We start from the raw sequence: 13,036 nt of genomic DNA on the forward strand, positions 1-13,036 counted from the left end.
GGAGTGCGGTGGCGCGATCTTAACTCACTGCAAACTCTGTCACCTGGGTTCAAGCAATTCTCCTGCCTCAGCCTCCCAAGTAGCTGGGATTATAGGTGTGCACCACCATGCCCAGCTAATTTTGTATTTTTAGTAGAGACTGGGTTTTACCATGTTGATTAGGCTGGTCTTGAACTCCCAACCTCAGGTGATCCACCCGTCTTGGCCTTCCAAAGTTCTGGGATTACAGGCATGAGCCACTGTGCCTGGCCTAATTTTTGTATTTTTAGTAGAGATAGGGTTTCACTATGTTGGCAAGGTTTGTCTCAAATTCCTGACCTAGTGATGCCCCTGCCTTGTCTTCCCAAAGTGCTGGGATAACAGGCATGAGCCACCTCACCTGACTCTCAGATTTTTCTAGTCTTGACTTTGCCAGGCTATATTATATCTGGCAAATTACTTCACCTCTGACTTTTGTTTTGTCTTTATTGCATAACAACAGGGCTATAAATGCTAAATTTGCTCATAGTTGCTTATGTTCTTTGACTTTTAAAAGCATGAGGTGTAATGAAAGTTCCCATAGAATTGGCACAAATGAAAAAGAAAGGAAGCCTTGGAAACATCATTCTGGATATCAGCTCTGGGAAAGAATTCATGACTAAGCCCTTAAAAGTAACTGCAAAAAGACAAAAATTGAGAAGTGGAACCTAATTAAACTAAAGAGCGTCTGTACAGCAACAGAAACCATCAACAAAAGCAGACAACCTACAGAACAGGAGAAAATATTTGCAAGTGTGCATCTAAAAAAGGTTGATATCCAGAATTTATGAGGAACTTAAACAATTGAACAAGCAAAAAACAACCCCTTTAAAAAATGGACAAAAGACATGAACAGACATTTCTTAAAGGAAGCTATCAGCAAACATAAGAAAAAATGCTCAACATCAGTAATTATCAAAAAAATGCACATCAAAACCACAATGAGATAACATCTCATGCCAGTTAGAATGGCTATTACTGAAAAGTTGAAACCTAACAGATGTTGGTGAGGCCATGGAGAAAGGGAGCACTCAAACACTGTTGGTGGGAATGTAAATTAGTTCAGCCACTGTGGAAAGCAGTTTGAAGATTTCTCAAAAAACTTAAAACAGAACTTCCATTCAACCCAGCAATCTCATTACAGGATATATACCCAAAAGAAAAGAAATTGTTCTACCAAAAGACATATGTACTCGTATGTTTGTTGCAGTACTATTCACAATAGCAAGATGTGGAATCAGCCTAGGTGCCCATCAACAGTGGACTGGATAAAAAAAAAGTGGTACATGTACACCATAGAATACTAGGCAGCCATGAAAAAATGAAACCATGTTCTCTGTAGCAACATGGATGCAGCCAGAGGCCATTATCTCAAGGAACATAAACCAAATTCTATATGTTTTCACTTATAAGTGGGAGCTAAACATTGGGTACATATGAACATAAAGATGGAAACAATAGACACTGAAGACCACTAGAGGGATGAGGATGGAGGGGGGGAAGTGTTGAAAAATAACTACTGGGTACTGTGCTCAGTACCTGGGTGATAGGATCAGTGATATCCTATACTTCAGCATCACACAATATACCCAGTAACAAACCTGCACATATATCCCCTGAATCTCAAGTAAAAGTTGAAATTATATTAAAAAAGAAAGAAAGGAGTCATGTTTGGTATGGGAACCTGGAAAGACTTCACGGAAGAGACAGCATTTGATCTGGGTAGGACATAACAGAAGCAGATTAGGGAAACAGTATTTCACACGGAAGGAAAAGCATGAGCAAAAGCACATCAGGGAATGAATGTCTAAGTGGATAAGGAATAGTAAATAGTTGTGCTGAACTTAAAGGTAGTCTGTATATTGGCAAGTAATAAGGAAAGCAAAACTTATATGATGGACCAGTATCATAGAGTCCTCTAAACACTTAAAGAAACATTTTTGACAAATACTTGTTTAGGGAGTCCTTGAATAATTTTGAGCCAAAAATTGATCCAAATCGTGCCTTAGAAAGATTAACCTTGAGGATGGGGGATCCAGGCAAGGAGATGGAAAAGTGTAGATAAGTGTAGGGCACATAGTATGAGTAAAATGGGCTTGATAATTCAGGTTGGGGGTGAGTAGGATGGGGAAAAAGGGAATAAAAGAGGAGCAAGATTTTAAGCTTGGTTACTTGGGAGAAGATGCTATTAATGGAAAGGTAGAAATAAGAAAACAAGTTCAGTTTAAAGAAGTAAATTTGGTGAGTAACAGAGAAGGGAAGATAATAAGCTCAGTTTAGCATTTATTTGTTTTAAAATACCAGTAAAATATCCTGCAGGAGGCAGAAATAGATATCAGGAAAATACCAGGCACTCTTCTGCAGAGTGATGAAGGGGAAAAGACAGCGTAGATGACTCTCGAGTTGAAGGGAAATAAATATCAAGATTTGAACTTTGGAAAACAGTTGTATTTTATTTATATTTGAATAATTTGATGCCGACTTAGATAATGGAATGCAAATTTTACATCATCCATAGTGAATTAGAAGAGACCCTTTATCTAAGCTACCACAGGGATTTATACTCAGGAACTAGCAAATTTGAAAATTTGAAGTTTGGTGTAAGAGCTTAAGTTCCCATTCGTTGTGGAGGTAAAAGGCAATTGAAAGTTTTGGCATAAGAAAATTAGACTGATTTCCTTATTTATTAAACTGAGGCTAATGAATGTTTAGAATTTATCTGAGAACAACCAAATTAAACATTTATGCCTAGTGTTCCATTATTGGAATGCTGAGCATATGGGAGTGATTTATATCCTACTGCTCAAGGTAATTGCCAAGGTCTGATTGCAAAAACTCAAAAAGTTGCAACCTCCGGCATAAATGGGTTAAGGGCAGAGCTGAATGATTTTCAGAACAATGATTTTGGTAATGGTCAAGAGTAGGGCCAAGCAATCAGAATATCTGGGTTTGAATCCCAGCTTCCCTAGTCTCTGAATGGGGGGCAACCTTGGGCAAGTCACAACCCCTCAGCTTCCCCTTTGTAAAATAAGGCCAACAAACAAAGGTATAGAGTTGTTTTTGATGATTCAACATGTTCACTGGGGCCAGTTCTCTTTCCCTTGCATTACAGGATTACCCAAACAAAGAATAAAACCCAATTGTTTAGAATCCAAATGAAAGCTAATTTTGAAAAATAAAAACAAGTTTCAAGACAGTTATGTATACTATTTTGAAAAGACCAGGGAGTATGGAAGAGAATTAGAAGTGATATGTATCTTTAAAGTCAAAAAATAAAAAAGTCACATTTAGATGATTAAAAAATAGTCAAGAACTTTAGCTTAGCCAAATAAATAAAAACTAAAATGCGTGAAATCTTGTTTTTACCTTAAGGCATATCTGCACAGACATTACTCCAGATTCTATTCTTGGTCTGTTACCTAGACTGCCAACCAGCACAGGAGGAAGACTCCAGCTGCTTCTCCTGAGTGGAGCAATCCAGTTGAATTGGAGGCAGCAGAGACTTACATAGGAGAACTGGGGGGGCCCAGGCCTCTCTAGTGAGCCAGCTCTGATTCTCATGCAAACATGCCTTAAGAAGAAAAGGGTGGCTCATGCCGATAATCCCAGCACTTTGGGAGGTCAAGATGGGTGGATCACCTGAAATCAGTAGTTCAAGACCAGCCTGGCCAATACAGTGAAACCCCCATCTCTACTAGAAATACAAAAGTTAGCCAGGCGTGGTGATGGATGCCTGTAATTCCAGCTACTTGGGAGGCTGAGGCAGGAGAATCGCTTGAACCTGGGAGGCAGAGGTTGCCGTGAACTGAGATGGTGCCACTGCACTCCAGCCTGGGCGACAACAGTGAGACTTCTCCAAAAAAAAGAAAAAAAGATAGAAAGGTGTGTAGAGTTTTCTGTTTTACCTTTTATACTTCTTAGGGTAGATTATGATATGGAATCTAATGTTTTAGCATTAAATTCATATTCTTTCCTTTAAATTCATTATACTCTAAAATACTGAGGTTTATTAATTCCTTACTACGTTTTCAGATTCTATGTACTCTCAGCTTCTAATTATCTCTAGTGACCATGCAAAGCCTTAGTATGGAGCCAGGCAAATTCAAATCACACAATCAATCAATGATAGACAGGGGAATCTCATGATTTCCTATAGCAGACTTCACATACTTATTAGAACTCAATTTCCCACTATACCTTGCTTTGGCCTTTAGAAAGTAGTGAGAAAGTCTATTCCAGCTTGTTTTTTAAAAATCAAATTGATTTTTGAGGTGGAGTCCCATTAGGATTTTTTTTTTTTTCCTGGAAGCAACACCCCCTAAATTGCCAAACAAGTAAATGGGACAATTGATATTTTTTCTTCTCAGCTAACTTTTAGAGTACGAGGGACTACAGACAATAAATATGGATGTTGTTTGAATTTTCTTTTTTCCATAGATCAACAGTCAGCCATGGAAGGCAAGAACTAGCTGAAAGGATTGTTCACACAGTGTGATTGTTAGTTTTCCAGCTCTTTCTACATGATATAAACATACCTCCAGAGAGTTTGTTTAGATAGCATAGATGAAGGTTCTGTAGAGGGAAGAATCAAAGGCTCTGACTTTTTCAAAAGCCCTCTGTGTTTGTGGGTAACCCCGTGGCATACCATGGGCCTGTGGTTCAGGCAGCAGAGATCAAATGTAAACAAGCAGCTCTTAGGTGGCTCCATGTGGCACCCTTTTTCCAGTATTAACCTACAGATATTTTCCTGTACAATCCCAACAGCAGAGGGAGGCTCGTACATTAGCTACTTTTATATAATTTCCCTATATTTAGCATTTCGGGTATTTTTACATTTGTTTGCTCATTTTACATATCAGATGTCCTAAGTCTAATTCTAGTTCCCTTTAGAGGTGGGGGTGAGATGGCTTTGCAGGGGTAGGGGGTTTCATAAAATCAGTTCTGTGATGAGAATCTATTAATTTTTTTGCTTTTTAAAAAACAACACTCCAAAAAGGATAGAAATGACAACATTGAATGTGATCTATAGTTTTATCATAGAGAATTCTTTAACTAAATTCTTATTCGACATAATTAATATTAATTAGGGGGAAATCAGTTAATATTCATTGGAATCAAAGTTGATTCCTAGCTTCTTGCTTTTTGTAAAAAATATTTTTTCTTTTGAAGCTATTATTTGACTTTGCTGAAAAATGTGTTGACCTTTCTGTTTCAGATGGTCAACAGGTAATAGGATAATTTTATCTGTTTTCTTCTATTTGGAAAATGTATACCTTTGTCACTTTTGATTGTTACTATGAAAGTAATAACTTAAACAAGTAACCTAAACCCATAAGGTAATAAACCATTTTATGCATGAATTGCTATATGATTTTCTATTTTAAAATCTGATTCTTTTTCTTTTTCCTCCAAAGAACAGAGAATATAAAACTTTAGAGTTTTATGTTGTAGGCAAATCCTCATTTCGCTAGAGTGCTATACTGAATGTTAACGTCATTGCGATTCTCTTTACATTTAAATATACTCAAGTTTTTAGGAATTTAAGATGGTAATATAAATTACCATCTTAATTACCAAGTCCTTTCACTGCCTTGCTCAATCTGTCTTTCTCTCTTAACTAAGTTAAGTTAATACTTGTTTGGTAGTTTAAATCACGAATCACTTTAAGTTCACCACCTTTAAAGAATCTTCTTTTTCATCTGTTAGGAAATCTTTGCTATATAAAAAAAAACTGGTTATAGTAGCATGATGCTGGCTGGGTCTTGGTTCAAATCACCAGATACATAGTGCTCCCTCTAATAATAGTGACCCTGGGAAGGGTCCCTTTTAGAAAGTCTATGAACACGGCTTTTCATTTTAAATGACTACCTAAGGTTTTCCCCACTACAAATCTGAGCATGTATGGACTCTAGATAGGTTTTATTGATTAGCAACTCAGTAGTGATTATAAAAAGTAAATGCAATGCTTTTCACTTTAAGCAATGCAGAACTTAGAAATCTGTAAAAATTTCAGTATAGCAGTTGTGTTGAGAAGATTTTCAGAAGAACCGAGGGTTGGAGACAGAAAACAAGCTAGAAGACTACTGCAGTGCTCTTGAGGAGAGTAGAAGAGGCCCTGAGAGGGCAAATGGTATTAGGGTGTAAAAGAGAGACTCATTTTAGAGATGTGCAGGAGGTAAAACCAGCGCCCGATGGGTAAGTGAAAGGGAGAAATCAGGGCTACTAGCAGGCCTGGAAGTGTGATGTCTACCTAGATGGTGGTGGCATCCAAGAGGCAATTTTAGAGGGATGTTATGGTTTTAATACCTGCAAGACATCTAAGGATGGAAATCTTAAGGAAGCAGATGAAGACATGAAGCTCCAGGAAGCTGTCTGTTCTGCAAATGTAGGTGTGGAAGTTATTGGAGTACTGGTGTTAATTGACATGGACAATGAATAATACTAGTCAGGGAAGATAGATAAGGTTCAAACAAATAGAACTGAAGTATGATCAGAGAAGGAAGAATTCAGAAAGACAAAAGAAAAGAATGACCAGAAAGGAATAAGAAATTTAACAAAGGCATAGTGTCATGGTATCAAGGAAATCAACTAGAGATTACCTACTCTTACACTGCTGGTAGTAGAAGCATAACCTCTTGGGAGGAGAATTTTTCAATATGCAATAGAATTACTTATGAACAGATTTGCCCTTTGATTCAAACCCTTTGACATCTATTTCCAGTTTATCCTGAAGATATACCTCCACAATGTAAAAACATACATGCACATGGTTGTTCATTACAGCATTACGAGTAATAACTAAAGGCTAGAAACAATCTATTAGAAACAGCTATAAGTACATTCACTTGATGGATGACTATGGTGTTTAATTATTATTATTTTTTAACAGACCCAAAATGTTAAGATTTTATTTACAGAGCATTTTTATTGTACAGAAAGTAAAAGTGCTGTTACGGTCTCGGTGTAACTGGTAGCCTCAGACGGTTGACTGACCAATCACAGCTATCCATGCTACAGCAAGAGTCTTACACAAGAACCTAAAAATGCTTACAATCTTGTTGGGGTGAAGTCCACAAGCTTGGTGGTAGATTACCAAGAGGGACTACATTGAAGGAAGGTGGAATGTCACCCCCAGGTGGGTGCCCTGGGGTTTGTATCACAGCTACCTTTTTTTTTTCAACAGCTACCAAATCCATGAGCAGTCCAAACAATACTGAACAGTTCTGTTTCTGCAGGTCGTCTGGGGTCTTAATCATCTTCTCCCTCATCATCTGTTTCTCTCTTCCTCTTTTCACCTCTCCCACCTTCTTCCTCCTCTTCATCCTCATCCTCATCTTCATCTTCTTCAAGTCCAAATTCTTCTTCCTCCTCACTGACTCCATCGTAATCACATACATCTTCATCAAACTCCTCTTCTTCACCATCCTCATCCTCCTCATCTTCTCCTTCTTCATCCTCCTCCTCTTTATCCACACCATCCACCTGGCATCTGAGTCAGGTACTTCCTGGTCCTCTCGGTCATAGCCATCCAAGTAGGTAAGCTGGGGCAGGAGCTTGAAGACACTCTCTCGGTAGTCATTCAGGTTAGTATCCTCACAGTTAAAGAGGTCCAGGGTTTTCAGACATTCTAACTTTTTCAAAGGTTCCAGGGTGCTGATATCTTTCAGTTTAAGTTTAGTTGTGTGAGATTTGGAAGGTTTTCAGCTAACATGTCTAGACCTCCAAAGATTCTATTTTCACTGAGTTCAAGCTTTTTCAATTTAGGCAGCTTAGGGAGATTTGATACTGAAATCAAGCCTACATTTATTAAACTGAGGAACTCTAAGTTCACAAATTCAGTTAAGCCCTCAATTTTTCCATCATTTGATTTGCAATTGTCCAAGACAAGTTCTCGAACTACTGCCGGGGTCCGGTTCCTCAGCTCCAGGTGGATTCTCCTCTTCATGTCCATGCTCCCCTCTTCCCCGCTCTTCAAACTTAGCTTTCCGCGGCGGGGGCGAAAGGTGGAGAGGTGTCCCGGTCTGCGCAGCGAGGGCCGTCGGAAGGGTTTGCTTGCAGCGGAGGCCGGCGCGGTCCTTTGCGGCTGGTGGCGTGCGGGCAGGCGAGTGGAGCACCCGGAGCCAAGTTACTCACGGGAGCGGAGAGAAACCATGGAGGGAAAAGGGGGCTGGAGAGCAGCACTCAGTGATCAATTATTTTAAAAGAGTAAAGTAAAACTCACTGAGTTAATAATATGTTTATGTCTATATGGTTTTATTTAAAACAGAAACAGAGAATAAACTAGAGACTAATGAAAATATTCATGGAGAAGGGTGTAGATGTATAGAGTGAGGACTCCTGTCTGGAGTGAGACTTCTTTGAGGATACCACTTATATAGTTCTGACTTTTGAAATTTATAAATACTTTATGTATACAAATACGAAATCAAGTGAAAAGATAAATCCTAAAATTGAATACAAAGAAAAAACAAATGATCTTAACTCTTTGTTGGGAAGATAAGACACTATATAGAAAAACATAATTTTGAGTAACTGTAAACACATTACTTTATGTATCTTTATGATTTATCCCAAGAATAGTAAGTACTATAATGAAATTGCATGCATCACTTGGTAGATTTATTGTCAGTAGTAATATTGGCATTCTAATTTTACAACTATTTTAAGGATATTGTGGGATAAAGCAAATAAGTAAGTATATTGATATTATTAATTTTAGGAACCAAAATTTTCAGTATAAGAAAAAAGAGAAGTGACAAAAGCAGAAAAATTTTTAATTTCAATTGGAAATATTAATATGAAGTCATTATTCAGAAAAGCAAACACCCTAGTAGCAATAAGCACATGTAACACCTAGATCCTAGTTTTTACCTGCTGTTCCCATTAAAAGAAACCAGGGCTCCTCAGAGAAACTGATTCCAGAGCTGTAGCAAGGAAAGGATATCTCTTTTTGTTAGTAATCCAAAGTGCTCAAAAACTAATGAGATTGTATCAAAAAGACAAAGGAGCTAGCTTAAAGAGTTTTTCACTGTCCATGTTAGTGAAATACACTGCATAATTAAAAATCAATGAGTTCATAGTATTTTTACATCCCAAGAAAAAGGGGGAGAAAGGAGAAAAAGGGACAATTTCTTACTAAACAATGTTATCTAATAAATGTAGAAGAGATAACAGAATTAAGAAAATATGTTTTTAATTCCTAATGCAGTAAATGATTCATTAATGGATTCTAAAGTAGGATATTACCATCATACAAAATATGACTTCATGGATCTCTTCATAATTACGAAAGAAAAATGTACTTTTAAAACCCAGAGATCTGTGGCCAGTCATGGTGGCCCATGCCTATAATCCCTGTGCTTCGGGAGGCCAAGATGGAAGGATCACTTGAGCCCAGGAGTTTGAGACCAGCCTGGGCAATATAGTCAGACTTCATCTTTACAAAAACCTTAAGAAATTAGCCAAGCATGGTGGTGCATTTCTATGGTCCTAGCTACTCAGGAGGTCGAAGTGGGAGGATCACTTGGGTACGGGGTATGGAGATTGCAGTGAGCCAAGATTGTGCCACTGCAGTCCAGCCTGAGTAACACAGTGAAAATCTGTCTCAAAACCTCCCCCGCACCTTCATAAAACCACAACAAACAACAGAGATCTCTTATTCACACTTTAAACAAAGTGATCAAATTTGGGACCATTAATATGAAATAAGTGGCAACATATAACATGAAGTAGACATCTTACTGATGAGGTATCAGTACTGGAAGGTTCATCCTCGTTTCTAGGCTGAGCTGCCGATTTACTGAGCAAAGGAACAATTTAAGTTATGCCCTGAGGAAACATTGAAAATACAGGACATCCTAAAAGACAACTTACCCAGACTCCTAAACAATTCAATGTCATGGGGGTTGGGGGGAAGTCTAGGGAACTATTTTAGATTATGAAAGAATAAATAAACATAAAAACCAAATTCAGTATTTGAACATTGATTATTTAAATAGATTTTTGGTTCAAGCAGAAAATAGTTGTAAAAGACGTTCTTGGGACAATTGGAGACATTTGAATATGGAATTGATATCAGATGATGTAAAATTATTGTTACTTTTCTTAGATATGAAGATGGTATTGTAATGTAGGAGAAGGCCCTTATTTTGGAGGGAAATGATCTAAAGAATTTGGAAGGGAGATGTTATGATGTCTACAACTTACTTTTAAATATATACAGGAGCATACACCAGGTTGGGAGGATTGTATTTAAGACAAAATGGCAACAATTGGGGAATCTTGGTGATGGCCACACAGGTGCTCATTGTACCATTCTTTCAGATTTTGTGTAGGTTTGAAAATTTTCATAATGCAAAGTTGAGGGAAAAAAAACAGAGCAATCAAAGTGTTAAGTATGGTAGGGATAAGATCTGGGAGGAAAAAGTCTCTTTTTTAACCAGTGGTGAGTTTAGTTAGAAAACCTTTGAAAGAATGATGGGAGCTGAGGCCAAATGTCGGTGATTGAAGGAGAGAAAATGGAAACAGGAAGGACAGACCCCACCTATGGGAAACCAGAATGAAAATGGGGGGCAAGAGATTGAGTTAATGTAAAAATATTGATGGAACCAGAGAAGTGAAAATAGCTCTAGGCTGAGGGCAAGGAGCCTGCTGAAATGAAGAGGTTGAACATGCCGGAGAGGTAGTGATGGAAATGTTCAGAAACAGCTCCTTGGTGGTGGGTGAGCAGTATATCCAAGGCACAGGCTTGGCTTCAAACTGGAGAAGAAACAAGCCATCCTCTTATCTTGGAGCACAGGACGGTAGAGGTGTACAGCGAGCTTATAGGGAGGGTGGTAAAGTGAGAGAGGGCATGTCTGAGGCTGGGAGTTCCTCCAAAAGCCTGCAGCAAGTCAGTCTGCTGAAAATGAGAAGAGTGAAGATGAAGAGAAGGCAGTGAAAGGTTAGAGTGATCATGAATGGGAACAGGACTGTTAGGCCACTGGGTGGTGTAAGGGCCCTCTTCATATTGAAGAACATGATTTCAAAGTGGCCCCCATCAGTAGATCCTGTCATTTCTCCATCTTTCTAGAAAGGTGATGTGAAAATTCAAGGGTGCAAGGAGCTCAGTGGTCCTTAAGAAGCAGAGATCTGATGATGGACTATGAAGCCTGGACAAAGACAAAGAAAATACAGGAATGGCTGGATAGAGGGCCCAGAGACACCTGTCATGTTGAAGAACAGTTAGGCGAGTGAGAAATGCCCAGAGAATAATAATAGCAAGGTAAAGGCAGAGATTGGAATCTCTGAAGTTTATTTTTGAAATGAAGCAATTACAGGTGAGGGTCAACTTGTGGCTATGGAAGCTGGTAGCTGGAGTGGAACATAGAGCATGTGGTTGTACTGAATTTTCTCCAGAACCATAGATCTTCAGAATTTCATGAGTGTAGGCTTTATTCCAGTTTCTACCAGAAAAAGTTTGAAGAAATTTTTGCCAGTGTGGAATCAAATTTTGGTTTGCTGTCATTTTAAAAATTGCCTTACTCAATTTTTTTTTCTTCCTCCTTTCTTTTTTTTTTTCTTTTTGGAGACAGGGTCTTGCTGTATTGCCTAGGCTGGTACGGTGGTGCAGTCATGGCTCACTACAGCTTCAAACTCCTGGGCTCCAGAGATCCTTTTACGTTGGCCTCCCAAAGTTCTGGGATTATAGGTGTGAGCCACTCAACGAGGCTCAATTTCTTTTAATCCAGCAGAGACCTACAATAGATTCGAAAGTGAAGCATGGATTCCCTTTCTGAATTTATTCTAAGAAAATCTTGCCTCCAGACTGGGTAAGTGAAACCTAACAGTCTAAGAGGCCCTCAGCAGAGGACAGGCTGAAGAAGTCACAGCAAAATCTTCCAGTGTGTGGCTGGTCACGGTGGCTCACATCTTTAATCCTGGCACTTTGGGAGGCCAAGGCAGGCAGATCACAAGGTCAGGAGTTCAAGACTAGCCTGGCTAACATAGTGAAACCCCATCTGTACTAAAAATACAAAAATTGACTGGGCATGGTGGTGCGTGCCTGTAGTCCCAAGTACTTGGGAGGCTGAGGCAGGAGAATTGCTTTAACCTGGGAAGTGGAGGTTGCAGTGAGCCAAGATTCTGCCACTGCACTCCATCTTGAGCAACAAAATGAGACTTCATCTCAAAAAGCAAATCTTCCAATGTGACTTATGTAGCCAGTCAGAAATGATGATCTGGATATATTTAGTGAAAAAAATAAGTTATACAAGAGTATATCTATCATGCACCTATTTTTATTAAAATGTATATATTTTATGGGAAACTATAAACCTCTGGGTGATAGATGGATGAGTGATTTTTTTTCTTTTGTTTCTCTGTACATTCTAGTTTTCTACAAGTTGTGTCATGTGTGCAATAAAGAAGTCTGGATTTCAAAGAAATTGAAAATGTAACATAAATACACCTTTACTGAGGGAATCTGTGGGGATCGCTCCCATGTGAGGCCCCTGGGAAATGGGCCTCGCCATACGGTGAGCTTGAGCCCGGACACAGATCCCCGGTTGGGGGAGTCGAGCTGAGGGAAAGCAGGAACTGAGAGAGGGACCATGTTATTCTAAATAATTAACAGACATTACTTTATGGATATGAGGACTTGGGAGGCAATGTGTCCACTTTCGGCTTCTTATGGTTTATTGCTTGATTGTGTTCATTTTGGACCCTTTTTACCTTCATTGTAAAATATTAACTTAAGTATTTACACTTGGTAACTTACTTACCAACTTACTGGGTGTAACTGTAACTTACTTACCATAGCTTACAGGGTGTGACTGTAACTTACTTACATTGATCTATTGGGTGTAACCTAATTACTGAAAGTAACCTACTTATTGGGCATAACCTACTTAATGGGATTAACTTACTTACTGAGCGTAACTTAGTGGGCGTAACTTGCTTACTGTAACTTAAGTACGTTGATCTGGTGTAAACAACTTTGACTTCAGAAAAGTATATAAGGAAACATATTGCAAAAATA

General features: G+C 38.7%; 1 protein-coding gene and 1 pseudogene across 6 annotated transcripts in view; both read right to left on the reverse strand.

Moving 5' to 3' along the window:
* Positions 1–13,036, reverse strand: part of CHST9 (carbohydrate sulfotransferase 9) — a 292,807-nt gene that overhangs the window by 45,740 nt on the left and 234,031 nt on the right. The gene's annotated exons all lie outside the window — the stretch shown is intronic.
* LOC100410382 (acidic leucine-rich nuclear phosphoprotein 32 family member B pseudogene) lies at positions 7,124–8,485 on the reverse strand (annotated as a pseudogene).

The sequence above is a fragment of the Callithrix jacchus genome, chromosome 13 (genome assembly GCF_049354715.1).
Source record: "Callithrix jacchus isolate 240 chromosome 13, calJac240_pri, whole genome shotgun sequence".
Lineage (NCBI taxonomy): Eukaryota > Metazoa > Chordata > Mammalia > Primates > Cebidae > Callithrix > Callithrix jacchus.